Genomic DNA, 18455 nt, shown 5'->3' with positions numbered 1-18455 from the left:
ATTACCGCTATACCTTTGTTTATACCTTTTAATAATTTTTTTTTTACTTTTTTTTTAACTAATCTTTTTTGATCTTCAAAAAAATTTCCTTTGCCTTTCCTTTTCTCTTTAATATTAGCATCCACTAAGGTTGCTTCTCTTTATGGTGCTTGCCAACTTCTTACTTCTGATTTCGTTTTTTACCTCTACAAATCTCTTAATTGTCCCTGTATGGAATACTGTTGTTATATTTAGGCTAGTTGTTCTAATGATGCTTTTTTCTTCTAAAAAAGGTCCAATAACGCAGTTGTAAACAGAGTTATACCCGTTTTATTTGTTTAGCTTGAGTCTCTTTCCCATTATCATAAAGTTGCATCTCTCTCTTTTCTTGAATACTATCATGGTTGCTACTCGAAGGAGCTATCATCTCTAGTTCCATCAATTTAAACTCATTCTCGCTTGACTCGTCATTCAGCCAAGTCTCATTCTTTTACTGTATCTGTCCCTGCATGCTCTAAAAACTTCAACCATTTGGAACTCTCTCCAATCTTCGTGTTTCCCTGACTCATACAACTTACAACTTCTCAAGTCTTCTGTCAACCGTTTCCCTATTCTATAACCCTATTCTTTTTTGGTAGTAACTCCCAACTTATAGTGGCTGGTAACTTAATAGTGGTTGCTTGCAGCCTTGTTGGGAGTGAATCAGAATTGAAAAAATATATCTATATTTTGATTTTATTAATGACTTTATTTAATAACTATTTATAAGTTAATATTTTTGAGTCATAAAACCCAACCCCCCCCCCAAAAAAAAAAAAAAAATTAAGCATTGGAAAGAGTAGCCAGGCAATGGCAATTGAAAGAGTATGTCATGTAACCATTTGTTGACTGCTATCTTAAGATGGATGGACATTTAAACACCTTCATAGTCTGGTATATTCAGATCAACTATTAAATAAGCAGTTAAACTTAAAGAAGAAATGAAGAAAACGCTACAAAGCTGGCCACTGCACTTTGATGGTAAATGTATTAGTCTCCAAGAATATCAAGTGCTAGTGTTGAAGAATAAACAAAGAGAAGTTAAGGTACAAGCACTATATCTACCTGATGGAAAAGCAGATACTGTTGTTGAAGGTGTAACAGCTATACTCGATGAATACAATTTATGGAAAGGTATAAAGATAATTTTAGCAGACACAACCTATGTCAACACTAGAAGAAAAGCGATAAAAACTTTATTTTCTTTTCAAAACATATTTTTCTTCGGAGTAGATTTTTTTTGCTAAATGAGGATGTTCGTCTAATAATGTAGCCATATCCGAACAACTTTCATTTTGCATATTAAATTTGACTGTTAAGACGGCAGATAAAGTTTTTACAGAAAGTTGCGACTTGTGAGCATTACAACCTATCCCAAAATATTTCGATTCAGAAGATCTTGTAATTTTGTGTACACATTATTGACACCGTTATGGGTGCGTTCTCCAAAATTAGTATTTGTGTTATCAGCCGAGAGCGCCAAAATTTTCTTATTCAAATTGTTGTCTGTTATAACTCGAAATAAGTGATTAGACAAAATGTCTGATGCTACCCCTTCGATTGATTCAAAATTTAAAATCTTAATTTGAATGCCGTTCTTAATATCGAAATACCTTACTAAAATTAGATAAAGTTTTATTTTATTGTGATTCGACGCGTCTGATAGAACAGATATATGATACAGAATCCAGATTTTCTGATAGCATTTTCTTGCAGAATTCATTAAATACACAGGTTACGATAGACTCGCATTTTGTTTGCGCACAAGAAAAATTTTCGTCACAAAATTTTATTAATAATTTAGTAGTGCAGTCCATGCTGCGAAAACTTTGATTATGGATTGTTGTGTGAAAAGCGAAAGTACCCTCCATAACTGCCAATTTTTTTTCATTAGTTCAAAAAGTATAAATTTTATAAAAAGTATATACTTTATAAAATGTTGTTAGTTTGGATGTTGACGCTGCTGTGTCATGAGACGTTTAATGTACTTTAGTTTCAACGTGTGCCGTTATTGCACTACGTCAGTGAATTGCAATTGAAAATTCCCTATTGCAGATTGTGCATTTAACCAAGGAGTCATCATTTCGATTTTTAACTACAGTGAACGGAAACTCTTTTATCAAACTTTCGTTTAAACGATATTTCCTTCTATTGTTATCGCTCATATTTGAATCAATAATCTAAAAATTTTATTAGTAAAATATTTTTTATTTTTATTTTAAATAAATATTAAAGTCTGATATTGAAAAATGAAAATGAAACTATAATATTAATACTTACATGCAACTTCATCTTCACTAGATAAAATTTTATTTTATTTTGTACATCTTTCTGTTTAATTGATTTAAGATTTGAATCTTAAATCAATTAAACAGAAAGGGAATTCCCATAAAACTTATGTCATCTTTGCAATGACATCGTAAATGGAGGAAGTATTTTTTAACGGTGAAAAGTGAAAAAAAAAAGTTTTACGAAGAAAAAATAATTCAAAAAACATTTTGGTAATAAGAGTTCAAAAAATAAGTGTATTAACAAGAATAAAGAATTTAAATAAATATTTAATTAATAAAATTGAAATAAAATAATCTAAAAAAATATTTTACAAACGAGTATAAAATTATACAAATGAGTAAATTCGGAGTACAGGATTTGAAAAGAGTTTAGTTTGTGAAAAAAGAGTACAAAACTCAATAAATGAGTATAGTTGGTCACCTTATATATATATATATATATATATATATATATATATATATATATATATATATATATATATATATATATATATATATATATATATATATATATATATATATATATATATATATATATATATAAAGATGGGCTAGACATTGAACCTGCAGCTTAGATTTTTTTTGGTCTAACAAAGGACAATAGTAGTATATTATGCTTTAATTAGGCTGAATACAACACAATATTTTTTTGATATATACAGTAGCTTTTTGAACGTGTAGAAATGTTATTTAAGTTTTTAATTTTATATTTATTTGTAATTTAGAGTGTTGTGCACAACACTTTAAATTACAAATAAATATAAAATTACACATGTGTAATTTTATATTTATTTGTTCGCTTATATTTATTTGTTTGCTTATTTTCATATATAATGAAACGTAAATAATTTATTTTTTAATTTTTAAAATTCTTTAGAAATGTTTGAGTCCTATAAAAATGGGTTGTTTTTACATAAAGCCATATAATTAGATAAACATTTATTTAAAAAAATAATAATGGATTTGAATATTGCAACTTATTAGGTTTAGATAGAGTTAAAAAAAATTTTTTTTTTAATAAGTTTAGTTTTTAAGTAAGAAAAAAAGACATTCCTCTTTAAAAAAGCTATAAAGACTTATTAGCTTTAAAATTTTAAGGAAGTGCAGTAAAAATAAAGTAAACCGCTGGGAAGTTCAAGTTATGTTTACATTTACTTATTTTTAATGACACATTTCTTTGTCTATGACCTTTGGTTTCCCATAGCATGTTGCAACCAAGTCAACCCTGGTTGTTGGATGTCGGTAACTACCCGACCATCTAAAATAAGATCTGATACATAAAAATAATCAATGAAATAATTATAGATCTTTTCATAATCTTATCAACAATAACAACAACAACAACAACAACAACAACAACAACAACAACAACAACAACAACAACAACAACAACAACAACAACAACAACAACAACAACAACAAAGGGTGAGGAGGCTTAATATACACATTAGGCATTGAAAAAATATTGCTAACTAAGACATTTACCTAATATCTGTAAATAAAAATTATTGATGCAAGTAAACCATATTATGATTTACAATAACACATACCTTATTATAATCAATTTGCACATTATTTTTTTATGATATTACGATATTACTAATGATGTCTATAGATAGTTGGCATTTGCTCATTTCATACTCAACAACATCATCATCCTCATTCTTATTTGGCTTCCAATAAGAAACTAAGTATATACCACTGTTCTCCTTTTTAATGCTAAGAAGTCTGCCAAAATATATATCTTGGCTGTTAGTAGCATTATCAAACCATATGTGGCAAATACATCTTCTAATAGCAGCTCCAATAAGAATTTCTTCAATATTATAAGCCTCATTATTTTCTAGGTCAGGAAATATTTTTTTTATCTGATTAGGCATGTAATTTTTTAAAAATTTTTATATTTTCCTCTGTTCTTTGTCCTTTTTATTTTGAATTTTGTCAGCCATACGCTTTATAAGTTCTGACATCATTACTTCACGACATTGTGCATTTGCAAATCGAGTTTTTCTGGCATTAGAAATAGCCCATCATAGTAATTTGTTTTCAATATCAGTAGGCCATTTGGAAAGTAGAGCAGTTGTTTTATTTTTACAAGCACGAAGTTTTAAAAGAAAACAAAGCGTGGCATTTGGAGCTTTTTGCTTTGCAGCACTAAACATATCCATAAGTTCTTCTGAGTCAATTTTGTGAAGCCTTGCTGATTTAGTCTGGTTCATAATTTGATCATTTGAACTCATGTTGAACTGACGCTTGTACTACCTGTCAATGACACTAACAACAGCTTTCAGACATTCAGCTAATGTTTTACTCATTTCATCAGTTACTGGGCAAAAGCTGATTATTGAATTAAAAACAGGATCTTTAATAATATTTCCAAAAAAATCATTTTTTTGTTTAGTAATATTTAGAGGATCCTTGCTGATTTCAATAAGTGTGTTCCGAACATTTTTGACTACCTGGATGCCAGATATTTAGTCAAGTCCCTGACCTGGTGTGATATAAAATTTTGTCATCCAAGGACCAGTCAGTACCTTTCCAATTAAAGCTTGGGCACATAACTCACGGATACCTGAAACAATAAATTTATAAATAAACCATAATACTAGTCTCTAATAATCTACAAACCCCTAACTATTGTTGCAAGTAGCGTAATAGCAGTCCTCTGGGCAGCTTGTGGTGGTCCAAAAAGGCTACAAAACCCTTTGGGTCAACTTTAAATAACATAAAGTAATTATTTTAAAGAGCATAAGGAGCATGTGAAATAAGAAACATTATATGCTAATTAAAAAAAAATATATTTCAGATTTATATATCATAATTCACAAAATTACGTTGTTTTAAAGTAAAAAAGTGGGATTAACATTATACATGTACCTTTTGCACGCTTGTAGCGAAGTTTGTTTAGCTGTAAAACAATATTTGCTGCAATGCAGTCTCTTCCAAAAAGTTTTCCTTAAGAAGTCTCTAATGCTTTGAGTAAAGACTTGCACAAACTGGTCATTGTGGACAAGGGGTGAAGGAGTGGTGGATACAAAGAGGGTGGGGGGTGTGGGTAAGGGGTAAATACCCCCCTACTCTAAGAAATGTCAAACTTTAAAATATTATTGAAAAATTTGTAAAAGGAAAAAAAATACAAAAATTATTCTGTTGCTAGCTATTTACGTTTTTTAAACTAAAACAAAAACTAAAGCAAAACTAAAACTATTTCATAGCATTACAAAAAAAATCTATTGTTGCATTTTTAACACTTTTACGATATCGAAAAAAAACGATGAAAGTTTCGAAAAATGTTGTCATCATCATTAATTCATTCTATTATATAATTAGATAACAATAAAAAGCAGTAAAATTACTATCGTTCTATTTAAAAAAATTTTAAAAACTGTTTTTAAAAACTTAAAAAAATATAGATTTGGTTTTAATGGTAAATTTTTTTTATTAATTTAATTTTAATTTGTGGTGTAATTTTATATACCCGATGCCGTTTTTGGTAGTTAAAATTTCAATAAAAAAGTATTTAATTTTCAACAATTGAAGTTGAAAAATAAATAATTTTTACCCCCAAACGCTTGGTGCCCAAGGCATTTGCCTTAGGCACCAAGCGTTTGGGGGTAAAAAGTTCGCTTTTCTTGTTTGGTCGATGGATCATTATCACAAACATCTCAGTTTTGTGAAGAACTAATAAATGCTTATCCCAAAGATCTGAACAATAATTTATATACTGAACTACAACAGTTTCATTCATATATTCGACACAAATTTCCTGCTGCATCAAGATCGGAAAACAACACGTTCAATCATGGAAAACTATACCAAGTAATAGTTAGAGACAATATTGAGTGTGCCTTTCCAAATGTTGAAATCGCCTTCCGCATTTTTTTAACATTAATGGTTACTAACTGTTCAACTGAGCGTTCTTTTTCTCAGTTGAAACGTACAAAAAACTTACATAGATCAGCAATGAAACAAGATAGGCTTGATTCCTTATCTCTGCTTATGATTGAGGCAGATATGTTGCGCAGAATTAACTTTGACGATATACTCAAAGACTTTGGTAGATGTAAATCTAGAAAAAAAAACTTTAAAATGTAAATGACAATATCTTTTTGATTTTTTCATCTAATAAAAATACAGTTTGTCTATTATCATTTCAAAATTTATTAACTATTAATTTTAATACAGAAATACTTTATTGTAGGTTTTATATAAGTGATAGTAGTACAAACTACAAACATATTTGTTAACAACTGTTTTCTTTCCATAATATTGAACATACCAGCGGTCACAGTCAGCGAAAAATCAGGTGCCCTAGGCAGAAGGGGGCACCGATGTGGGTTTGTGCCTTCGGCACTAAAAAGGCTTAATCCGGCCCTGGTTGCAACACTTCAATTTATATTACACTTATATACACTTCAAGTTGTATTTAAGTGAGATACGAAGATTTTTTTTTACAATAGTAACTGAATGAATTTCTTACGAATTAGTTTCTTATTTAGAAAACAAAAGTGTGTTTATTACTATTTTAAATAAATGACAAATGGTTTTTACTATTTTTAATGAAATTATTTTTATTAGCTACAATGACCAACGGGGTAAAGAAGACAAGCTCTTTAGATGACTATTTTGTCAAAAGAATTAAAATTCTACCAATACAAGACCATGCTAGTTCTATCGTTTTGCCTTCATCTTCGGTGTCATCATCCGAATGATTTAATTGTGCATTTATTGGCGGGGCTGAAAAATAATCAAATTACAATGAAATTTAGTCCTTTTTCTCCAGAACCTGGATTTAGTATGGAAGCTGCTAATTTTACAAGTAAAACTAACGCAGAAATTAATAAAGAAGATTCAATACCCGCGACAAAAGAGATAACTGTTTGCCAAGAGACATTGGGGCATTTTTAACACGTCAAGTAACTGAACAAGATAAATACCGAATATTGAAATGCAATTGGTTTCCTGATCCAAATTACAAATATCCATATTCTGTGCATTTAAAGAAGGGTTAGAATCTTAATTGCTTTTTTTTCCGAGAAACATATACATAAATTTCCGTGGATAACGTTTTCAGAATGCCTTTATTGAATTTTTTGTAAGTATTGCTTTCTTTTTTCAAAAGTTGGGGAATACACGGTCAAGTGCAATTACTCAAGCTTGTTACTTTAGACAGAGTTAACAGCACCCATAACTAATATACTGAGTTTCATGAAAGGGCTGCCCAACATAAATACTGTTGATGAGAATGTCCAATACAAGCAATGTAATTGTAATGCCTTCCCTTTAATTAAATGTATTTTACAACTGCTTTGCACCCTTACTGTTAGCGTTGCTTCAGGAAAACGGAGTTTCTCGGTTTTAAAAAGACTTAAAACTTGGTTAAGATCCAATATAGGACAAGAACGATTATATGGATTAGCTATGATGCATATCCATAGAGATTGCATCATAAATTTCGAAAAGGTTATTGATTAGTTTTGATATCTTCGAAAAGTCGAAAGCTCAATTTTATATTGTAGTTTGTAAAATTTATAAAAGTCTTTATCAAAAAAGAATATACTAAAAATATCATTTTGTCTTTTGTTGCACATTACAGACAGGGCCAGATTTACCTATAGGCAGACAAGACTGCACCCTGTGCACCATGATTTTAGCGGGCTCAATTCTTAAACGGGGTATCATGGAAAAAAAATTGTGGTATTTAGGAGTGTTTAGGGCCCCCAAAAATTTTAATGCCTAGGGGCCTTGAGGACATAAATCCGTCTCTTATAACAAGAATAAATATTTATTTTCAACGTTTGATTATTTCAAGATATTTATATACAGATACATTCAATATATTTATTAGCAAACTTTTCTAAAAATATTCTAAATAATCAAATAAAAAAGTGGTTTATCTGAAGAAAAAAAAAGCAGATTTTTTTTGTTGGTCAAATTATCCCCCCCTCCTTCCAAGGACAACGACCTGGATGCGCCACTTGGTGAAGGTGACAGTTTAGCTCATTTAATGATTTCTGGCAAACAATGTTTAACTTAGTAACCATTGCATGGTTTGTTGCTACTCTGTCACTCCTCGTGTTAGTTATGTTTCCAATAATAGTACTTCGCACATCAGTGTATTGTAGCTGGTAGAAGTCACTATATAACTTGGCAAGATTATCAGCAGATTTTGTATTGTGATAGTCGTAAGCTGTACCTCCAGGAATTTGATAACGGCTACAACCATGCATACTGATTCTGTTGTTATATTTACATGAACACCCTCCTGTATCGTTGCATCAAAACCAAGTGTCAGATTTTTGAGAAAGAAAATTTCAGCAGTCAGTAAGTCTGAAATTACACCTAGCTCATGCATCATTTGTTCCACAGTTGTGCAATGCGGAATGTGACTAAATTGATAGGCAGTGTGTTCTCCAATTTTACTAAGCAGAGTTGGAACACTATGTGTAGAAACGTGGCACACAAGCATGTCATATATAAGTGCTCTAATATCTGCTGAGTAGCATTTTTCATTTTTGGTGTTTTGTGTTATTTATTGCATTTGCTCCACTTTTTTCTGTAAAATTAGTATGTCATTTTGCAGTACAAGAATTTCAGAATTTTTGTCTCCAAGTTGTTGGCTTAATATAGCCTTTTGATAAGATAAGTTGCTTTGGGTAAATGTCAACAGTTGTTTTAAAATAAAAATGTGATTTTGAAGTTTCTTTGGCTGTAAATTCAAATACTTTTCCTTTGATTTTTTTCGAAGATTAAGGATTGTCTTTTCTTTGCGAGCAATAACCTGATTTAGATTTAAATTGATATAGCCGGGCCTTTGCCTTTTCTCTTAACTCTTTTAGATCCTCTTTATACTTTTGTTTTTTATTTGCCATTTCATTTTCCAAAATGGTTAACCTCTTTTTCAAAACTTTTTTCCTAGGATTCAACAGATCAGCTCCAACCTGAGTAGTAGTGGTTAATGAGAAGAGGTTATTAAAGTGGGGCCAGATAAAGAAGGAGATAAGTGATTACTATTTGATACAGATAAGACACTGATGTGTTAAGAAGATAAAATAGAAGAACACGAAACAATGTTACTTAAGCTTGTGGTTGAATGCAATGGTTGTGGCATAGCAGATATTAGTTTTTGGTATGCAAAGAGCATGTTACAGATATTAATAAATCGTTTAGAATCCCTTGAAAAATTTTACGTGCATAGAATCTATTTACTAGTTGCACAATCTGACTTTTACATATTTTGAAATTAAAAAGTTTATTAACTATTTCAACAGTTGTTTTAAATGATTCATTGTTGGATATGAATATATATTTAATATATGTCCATTTCTACATTCAATATTTAAATGAGTTAACGTTGTAAACTACAAAGCTAAATAATTTTTGGCTTCACCATAAAATAAATGATTCTTTTTAGATCCCATAATGCTCTAAAAAACTTTTTTAATAAACATTATAATTATTTTATTAAATCAGCTGTAATCATTATAAGACTTTTTTTAAAAAAAAAACTATATTACATGCAACATAAAAAAAAAGTCACTTGAATCTTAAATAAAATATATAGCAAGTTTTTTTTATGTGTGTGTAAATCATGTTTTGAATACTTTAAAAAAACCACCAATATTTTTAAAAAACTTCATTTTTCCAAAGAAACAACTTTTTAGGGAATAAAAAAGTTCAAATATACAAAATGCTTATAACGTTAATTGCCCCCCCCCCCACACACACACACAACCTTTATTTTAGAAGAATATTTGGTACCTTGATTGCGTGCAAAAATAGAGCATTAAAAAATAATGTCATTAAAAAATGTGTCATTATTTTTTAATGAAATTCGGCAGGTACATAGAAAATAGATATATAAAATTGACTGAAAAGTTAGTTAAAAAACCCATCATGCCTTCAATGTCAATTTACTTCCAGAACAAGAACAAAGTTTTTAATTGCAATGAAATCACTAAAAACGTTTGTAATTGCACACAAAAAAAAAATTGCAATAAACTTACAACACTCCACTTTTAAAATATTATCTAAGTCAATATATAATTCTAAAAAAAAAAAAAAACGATAAAAATCCATCCTTACGACACCAACTTCGAGAACGCGGTGAAAAAATGGTCACGGATTTTATCTTTAAAATCGGTGCCGTAATCGCAGATACGCACGTTAGGGTTATGACATTTTTTGAATCTGTTGTGGCCATACTCTATAACCTGAGAAATGTTGAGTAATTGATATAAAAACTGGTTTAATGGTAGTCTAGTTGCAAAAATATCCCCCCCCCCCCCTTGATAATAACGTAATTTTTCATAGATTACATGAGGACACATAAAGCATATTTCCAACCCATTTATGAACAGCCACAAAAATAAATTAAACTATATTTAAATTATATTTAGTATTTATAAACTACATATCATTGAAGTGGATCAACAAAAGTAATTATTTTCAGCAAGTTAGTTTTAACGCTTCACAGGTCATTCTTTCCAATAATTTTCATATTTGCATATTCCCATTTTTTTGAATTTTGAAGAAGATCTTCCATCAATTTAGCGCCTCGTTCAGCAATGATGTTTGTTCTTGGAATATGAACTACACAATCTTCTTTGCTCCAGTGTTTCATAAAGCACTTTAAAGCGGCTGTACACTTAATTTCAGTCAATGCATCAAGCATATAGTTATATGGTTTATCATCAAATAATTACTTGCTGAATCAAAGTTTTTTCCATTGATTTGCAATAAAAGTTGCTGCACTTTCAAGTTCATTCCTCCATGTTGGTATAAGAAAATAGACAAGAAGAACATATGATGCTCTAAAGTTCCATCTAGCACTGTGCAATGGAGGAAGCTTGTGCTACTTAATTTTTGGTAATTTTTTATGATTCTTGAAGTAACTAAAAGCTTCACATAACTCATAAAGAAATTTGAAGTCTTCTCGCCATCCCGAGTTTATGTAATGATTTGGCTCAGCTTCATACGCATAATTTTTTTGAAGATTTTCATAATTTTTGGTTAAGTCCTTCACAAATTTATAACCAAAACCAGGACTTGTTAATTTACAATTTACAAAATGATCCAAAACGTGTTTTAAAATGAGATCCAGTATATGATGCTGACATCCTAAATATTTTGGTTTAGTAAAGACTCTGGTTTCCATTTCATTTTGTATATTTACAACTATACCATTTAATCTCCCTGTTTTTACTGCTGTTGTGTCACATATAATCATTGAAATACATTTCCATGCACCAAAATCATTTAGCAATTTTTTAAAAGCTTCAAAAATATGATTGAATTTTCCACTTTCTTATTTAACAATTCCTAAGTTAATTTAAAGTTAAGCGGAATTGTTCTTCTTGTACCATTTTAGCAACAATTTTCTTCATACTTTCTCCTTGCCTTATAGCTAATCTCCATATTCCTGTCTGACTTGGATTTTCTATTTCAATACCTTTTTCAAATAACTTTTTACAGATTCTAGCTGATTTATTTGTACTTAAAGATTCAGTTATCACAAGATTAGATGCTAATTTTGTTCTATTATATACTCTCTTTCTTGATTTTTTTAATTCCACTGGTTCATAATTGTCTTGTGAATCTAAATCTGAACCACTTGATTATGATGCAGTTGAACTGCTAACTGGACAATTATCTGCTTTGCTTGTAGAAGTTGTATCTTTTGCATTACAAACTCTGACTTTTGAAGGATGTAATGACACTTGTGTGTTAGTACTGTGACCAACTTCTCCTGAACTTAATAATTGTATGTTATAAAATTTTTTATCTTTCAGATTAAGTCATATGCCCTTAATATTGGTGATATCAAAAAGATCTCGAAAAACAGAGCATTCTTCCTTTTTGCCAGGCTTTTAAAGATATTTGTCATGTTTTTCTATAACCTTTTCAATTTTTTTTCCAACTGAATTTTTAGAAATACTTTGAAAGTTGAGTTTGTTCCATAATTTACTTATTTCAACAGCAATTAACTTTTCTTTTTCTTTTCTGCTTTTTTCAATTGATGCCAGTTGTAACGTCCATTAAATGCCCAACGTTCTATTAAATGACTTCAATGGTTTTTCAATAAAGGGATAAAGGGTAGACCAATTCTTAATGTTATACGTTTTTCAAACAAAACTAAATTTTTTGTCCATACTCTTGAATATTTGTCAACAACAGTTTTTCTATATTTATTTGACATATTAGAAAAATCTAAAATGCATGGATAATATATGTTAGTAATGTTCTATGTTTTATTATTATTTTAATAAAAATACTTTTCTTTAAAAATTTACTGTATAAATATAAAATTAATTAAAAAAGACATTGAAATGGATAAAGACAAAAGAAATGAGTAAAGCGTAAAACGCATTAGTATTAACTATTTTCTGTATTTGTGTAATATTTCAGTTCAGACCAACATATTACACAAGCACATTAAATAGTTTTTACTTAGGTGTGTTTTATACTTTATAGCGAATTTAAAAATCAAATACTTCCATAATAGTCATAAAAACAACAATATTTTTATAGCATAACTTAATTGTGGGACGTTTTTTAACTATATTCAATATTATTATGAAATTTTAATATTGACTATCAATTTCTCAGGTTTTAAAACTATGGCCAATTAAAACTGTGACAAAAGCTAAAATAATCATAACCCTAACGCACGTACCTACAATTTACGAGTGCTAGTTAAGATGTAATTTACCTGCGGTAGGGAGTTATTTACGAGTGCGATTTAGGTAGTAATGGTTACTTAAAAAACGGAAGGAAAAAATCGACGAAAATAAAACACTACTTTATGTATTTTAACTTTATATATTGTTCTATATTAATTAAAATAAAGCGAAATCCAACATTTAAAAAAAAGTTATCTAATAAACTTACAATAAAACAAATGTCCCATTTCTTTATCACAAACAAGCGAAATAAAACAATTTACAAAAAGCACTTGTTTACAAATTATTTTTTATTATTATTACTAGTAGTATTTTAAAGCTTGTTTAAAACTAAAAAAAAAATAACTACTATTAAATAAAACTTTTTAAAGTTGTCAGAGGCAATTCTAGACCGTTTTCGATAGCATCGACCGTATTTGGGCGCCGCTTAAATTAAAGTTTGAGGACTTTTTTTTTACGTTTTTTACGGCATATATATATATATATATATATATATATATATATATATATATATATATATATATATAACATTTATCTAACTTAATCATTCGGCTTAAATATTATTTATTTAAAATAATCTATATTAAAGATAGTATGCAGAACTACAAACAGGTATCCTCTCTAATAAAATAAAATTGTTTCAGTAAATAAAATAGCTTATTTTATAGAGAGAATACTTGTCATGTCATGATACATGTCATATTTTATAAAGAGGATACTTGTCATGTATGTTGGAAAAAAATTGATAAGTTTTGCCAAAGGTTCTCAGACTTAAAAGCGAAATACTCTCTGTATATGACTTCATCAAGTCGACTCCACTTTAAATCACCTTTTGACCCGCAAACAAATTTCAATCTTCCTATATTCGACTCCAAAAAGCATCAACATGGTTAAATGTTGCTTGTGTTACAGGATCAACAAAGTTAGTTGTGTGATTTACTGTGAGATGGTTAAAGCCTATGTTATTCAAATTATTGTAGGCAGCCCATCGATGTAAATGAATCGTAGACCCAACAGCCACCTATCTTTGAATTAATGGAACCAATTTGCAGCAGATCTATCCTCCACACATGTTAAATATCCCTTATTAGTCATTACATCATATGCTCCAAATATCCAGTGTTCTTCGACGACATGCCCTACATTATTCTTCCTTTTAAACATTAATGATTCATCAATTTCAACAACAAGGTCAGAACTATCTAACTGATTTTTATTAGGAACATCAATTATCATAATTAAAGGAACATATGTCTCTAAAGTACTGATATCACTGAATTGATGTATTTTTGCAAATACCTTCTATATCACTGGCTGTTGTGACAGACACCTCCACACCCATAAAAACATAAGTTAAAGAATACTACTGTCTAGTGATGAACAAATTTGAAAAAAACCACTTCTAATTGTCTTTTTCTTCTTGCATTTACAATACCTCCGAATATGTTTGTCCTAATTGAAAAGTAAATTTGATAAATTTTATTCTGATATTGACTAAAAATAATAGAAACTCAAAGCTTAAAAAAGCCTATTTTGTCTGAAAATAAGCACACAAAAAAATCAAAACTAAGCTTAATGAAAGTTTATTAATGTTTTTGTGATAGTTAACATACCCAAAAATTAAATAAGGATTAACATAGCTAATATAAACATTACTCAAGCTCAAAAAAAAATTAATAAAGCTAATAAAATATTATTTTAGCTTTAATCTTTATTTAAAATAAAGATTAACAAAGCTCAACAAAGAATAATAAAGCTAATATAAACATTAACAAAGCTTAGCTAAAGATAACTATAACTTAAATAAAATTTAACTAAACTTACAGGCTTTATTATTTGTTTTTCGCAATTTAAGCATAATTAGGGATGTTACATGAAATTTTTAAATTCATCAAATTCTAGGTTGTTATATATCATTAAAAAGAGCTTCATTTCAATATTCCAAAAGTGAAAAAATTTTCAAAATCGAACCACCCTACAAAAAGTTATGACGTTTTAAGTACCGTTTTTTTAATATCAGGATTAGTTGAAGAAACTGTGGTACAAATAAAGTTTTTATTAACTAAAACTATTATAACTTAATCAATTCTTATCTAAAAGTTTATATCTTGGTATCAAAAGATATATACAAGAGTTATTTACAAATTTATAAAGGTTTTCTAGATTACGGGCGCATCTGGGGGCAAGAGGGGGCACAAAACCATCATCCATACTGGCAATAAAGACTAACAATATTTATAAAAAGTGTTGTTTTTTTAATGAAAATGTAAATTTTTATATACAAGGTGTTTTGTAATTAGCTATCAGACCACAGTCAAATATAGAAGTCTTATCATTGTCTTTGGGTGGATGTAAGGGTGATGGTTTCGAACACCCTATTATCAAAAATGACTCTTTTTTTTTTTATAAATATTTATCTTTAAAAAGAAATCTAATATCAAATCAAAAATTATATTTTACTACTTTACAACATCACTAGCAGCGCACCCTTTGTTTCAAGAGGTGTAGATGGGGAAAGGGGCGTGTCATTACCCCCCCCCCCCCTCATCGTTTACAACCTAAAAAAAATTGCATTTTTAATGAGATTCGAAAAAATATTTAAATGTTATTAAAATAATAAACTTTAACGTAAAAACATCTTTTACCAAATTTCAAAATACGTCACATAATGCTTAGTGGTAGTTATAGATGGTTCCCCCTCTGACCTTAAAAAATTTTAAAAACAAAAAATGTTTTATAATATTATTTTAAATAGTTTACATCTTGGGTTTTAGTTAATGATTAAGGTATAAAATTCCATTAATGAAACTATATAACAATCATTGTTAACAATAGACACGACGTGAACGTAAGCTAGACCCGTCTATCAAAAAAATTGCAAGTTCCACTACTCGCTTTATATTTTTGCAAGTTCCACTACTCGCTTTAATTATTTTTGTGCAAGTTCCACTACTTGGTGTAAATTTTTTTTGCAAGTTTCACTACTCGCTGTACATCATTTTTGCAAGTTCCACTACTTGCTGCACACTATATATATATATATATATATATATATATATATATATATATATATATATATATATATATATATATATATATATATATATATATATATATATATATATATATATATATATATATATATATATATATATATATATATATATATATATATATATATATATATTTATATATATATATATATATATATAGTCAAAAAATAGTAAAATCGTGTAGTAAGATAATAAAATGCATGTCCGATTATCAAAAAATAATGGCAACATATTCACATTAGAAAAACATCAATGAAAATGAAAACATCACTGGAAACATCAACTCAATGAAAACATCAACTACAATGTCAGCTAGTTAGCTAGAACTTTTTCGTATAATGATCAACAGCTTCAGAATCATTTTCTTTTCTAGTCCAGTAAGAAAAAGTAATAGCCTTTCTGTGTTTTTTTTTAAAAGTTTTTCTATTCTGCTATTGTGCAAGACTGTCATTGCTGTATCGGAATCATATCATTCATAATTATTATTGATATAGTATGTATTAAATATATATTATATTATAGTATATATTTAATATATACTATAATATATTATATATTAAATATATAATATACTATAAATAGTATATTAAATTTAGTATACTATAAATATATTATATTTGTCTATATATTTTTAGACAAATTTTAGTATATTACTAATATATGATATACTCTAAATACATAAAAAAGCAATATATTATATTATTATATGATACAAAGCTTTTTAAAAATGTAATAATATGATTGGACTGAGCAAAAAACATGAATTATTGATTTAATATACACTGCGACCAATTTCTGTAGGCGCATGTGCATTATGTCTTAAAAACGTACTTAACTTAATTTTGATAGTGTATTTCAATAAATTATAAATAAAGTATCAAAAAATAATGAAAATTATCACCAAAAAAAATCAAATTTGAAAAGAGGTCAATCATAAATGAATTAAATTCAAAAGACAGCTGACTATTTTCTATAAACGCAGTTCACATTTTTTAACAAAACTATCAAAAAAAATGTTTTTATCACATTTTAATACTCGATTGGGCCTCCTTTGCGCTCAATTACTTGCTAAATTTGTATTGCCATATTTCCCACCAAGTTTTCCAGCACTTTTGGCTGGAAAACTTGGTGGGAAATATGGCAAATATCCTCCCAGCATTCTGGTACCGCTACTTTTAGCTCTGCCACAGAGTTATATTGCTTCTGGTCAGCATAGATACGTCTTACAATGATTCCCCAGATGTTTTCAATAGGATTCAAATCTAGATTGCGAGCAGGTCACCACATTTGCTCAATTTTTTTAGCTTTAAACCATCGTACAATGTGTGGAGTGTCTTTAAGAACTTTCCTAATCGTCTCCTTGCAAACATTTAAACCCAAATCTGACTTAATTGTTTTCAATCCTTTGATGAATTTGATGCAAGTCGAACAATTCTTCGTTTTTCACGGCCTGAAACCTTATATTTCTTTGGTTCCGCTTTACTGTTGCAAAATCTGTTCGATTTTTCAAGAAATTACGGGTAACGTGATCTGATCTCTTCAAACTTCTAGCAATTTTTCGATTTGGATCTTTTTCTTGATGATAAGCCAATATTGGACCTTTTTCAATATCGGTAAAGACCTTTCCTTTCGGCATTTGGTTAAGTTCAACTTAATTTCGACTCACAAAATAAAAAATACTACAGAATATAAGAAATTTGCGACGATACTCGACGAAAACTTTAGTGCGTCTATAGAAAATTGCTAGGTGAATATTAAAAATTTAATTATTTTAATACAATCAAGACAATTAAAAATCAGATGCATAATGGATCATTATTTTCTTACATATACTTATTCAAAAGTACCGTTAGAACAATTTTATTACCACTGTAACACTGTAAATCCGCTAAGTTTTAGATGCGTCTATAGAAAATGGTCGCAATGTATAATAAGTGTTATTTTTACATTGATACTTTATAAATGTAATATTAGTACTTATATCACAAAATCATTGTATAGAAAAATCACATAAATTTTTGAATAATAATTATTATTGGCTTATAAAAACGAATATTTAATATCCTTCGGTACCCCCCCCCCCCCATTCTCCCCCAAACATAAGTCGGACAAACAAAATTTAGGTACCAAAAGTGAGGGTAAAAATAGGGTATCTGCTAGTTAAAATGAATTATTGAAATTTGGCATGTGCATAGAAAACGTATAAAGAAAGACTAGGATAGAAAAAAAAAAGATAATATTTTCAACATTTACTAAGCACAAGAAGTACAACACACTTTTTGATATCAATAAATAACACTTTAACTTTCGTCGATATAATAAAAAAATACTCTTTAAAAAAGTTCAACTATTCTACTTTTAAAAAAACTTCTAAGTTAATGTAAAATTCTAAAAAAAAAATGCTACAGAAC

Source organism: Hydra vulgaris, chromosome 01 (genome assembly GCF_038396675.1).
Source record: "Hydra vulgaris chromosome 01, alternate assembly HydraT2T_AEP".
NCBI classification, from domain to species: domain Eukaryota; kingdom Metazoa; phylum Cnidaria; class Hydrozoa; order Anthoathecata; family Hydridae; genus Hydra; species Hydra vulgaris.
This window is presented reverse-complemented; position numbering follows the sequence as displayed.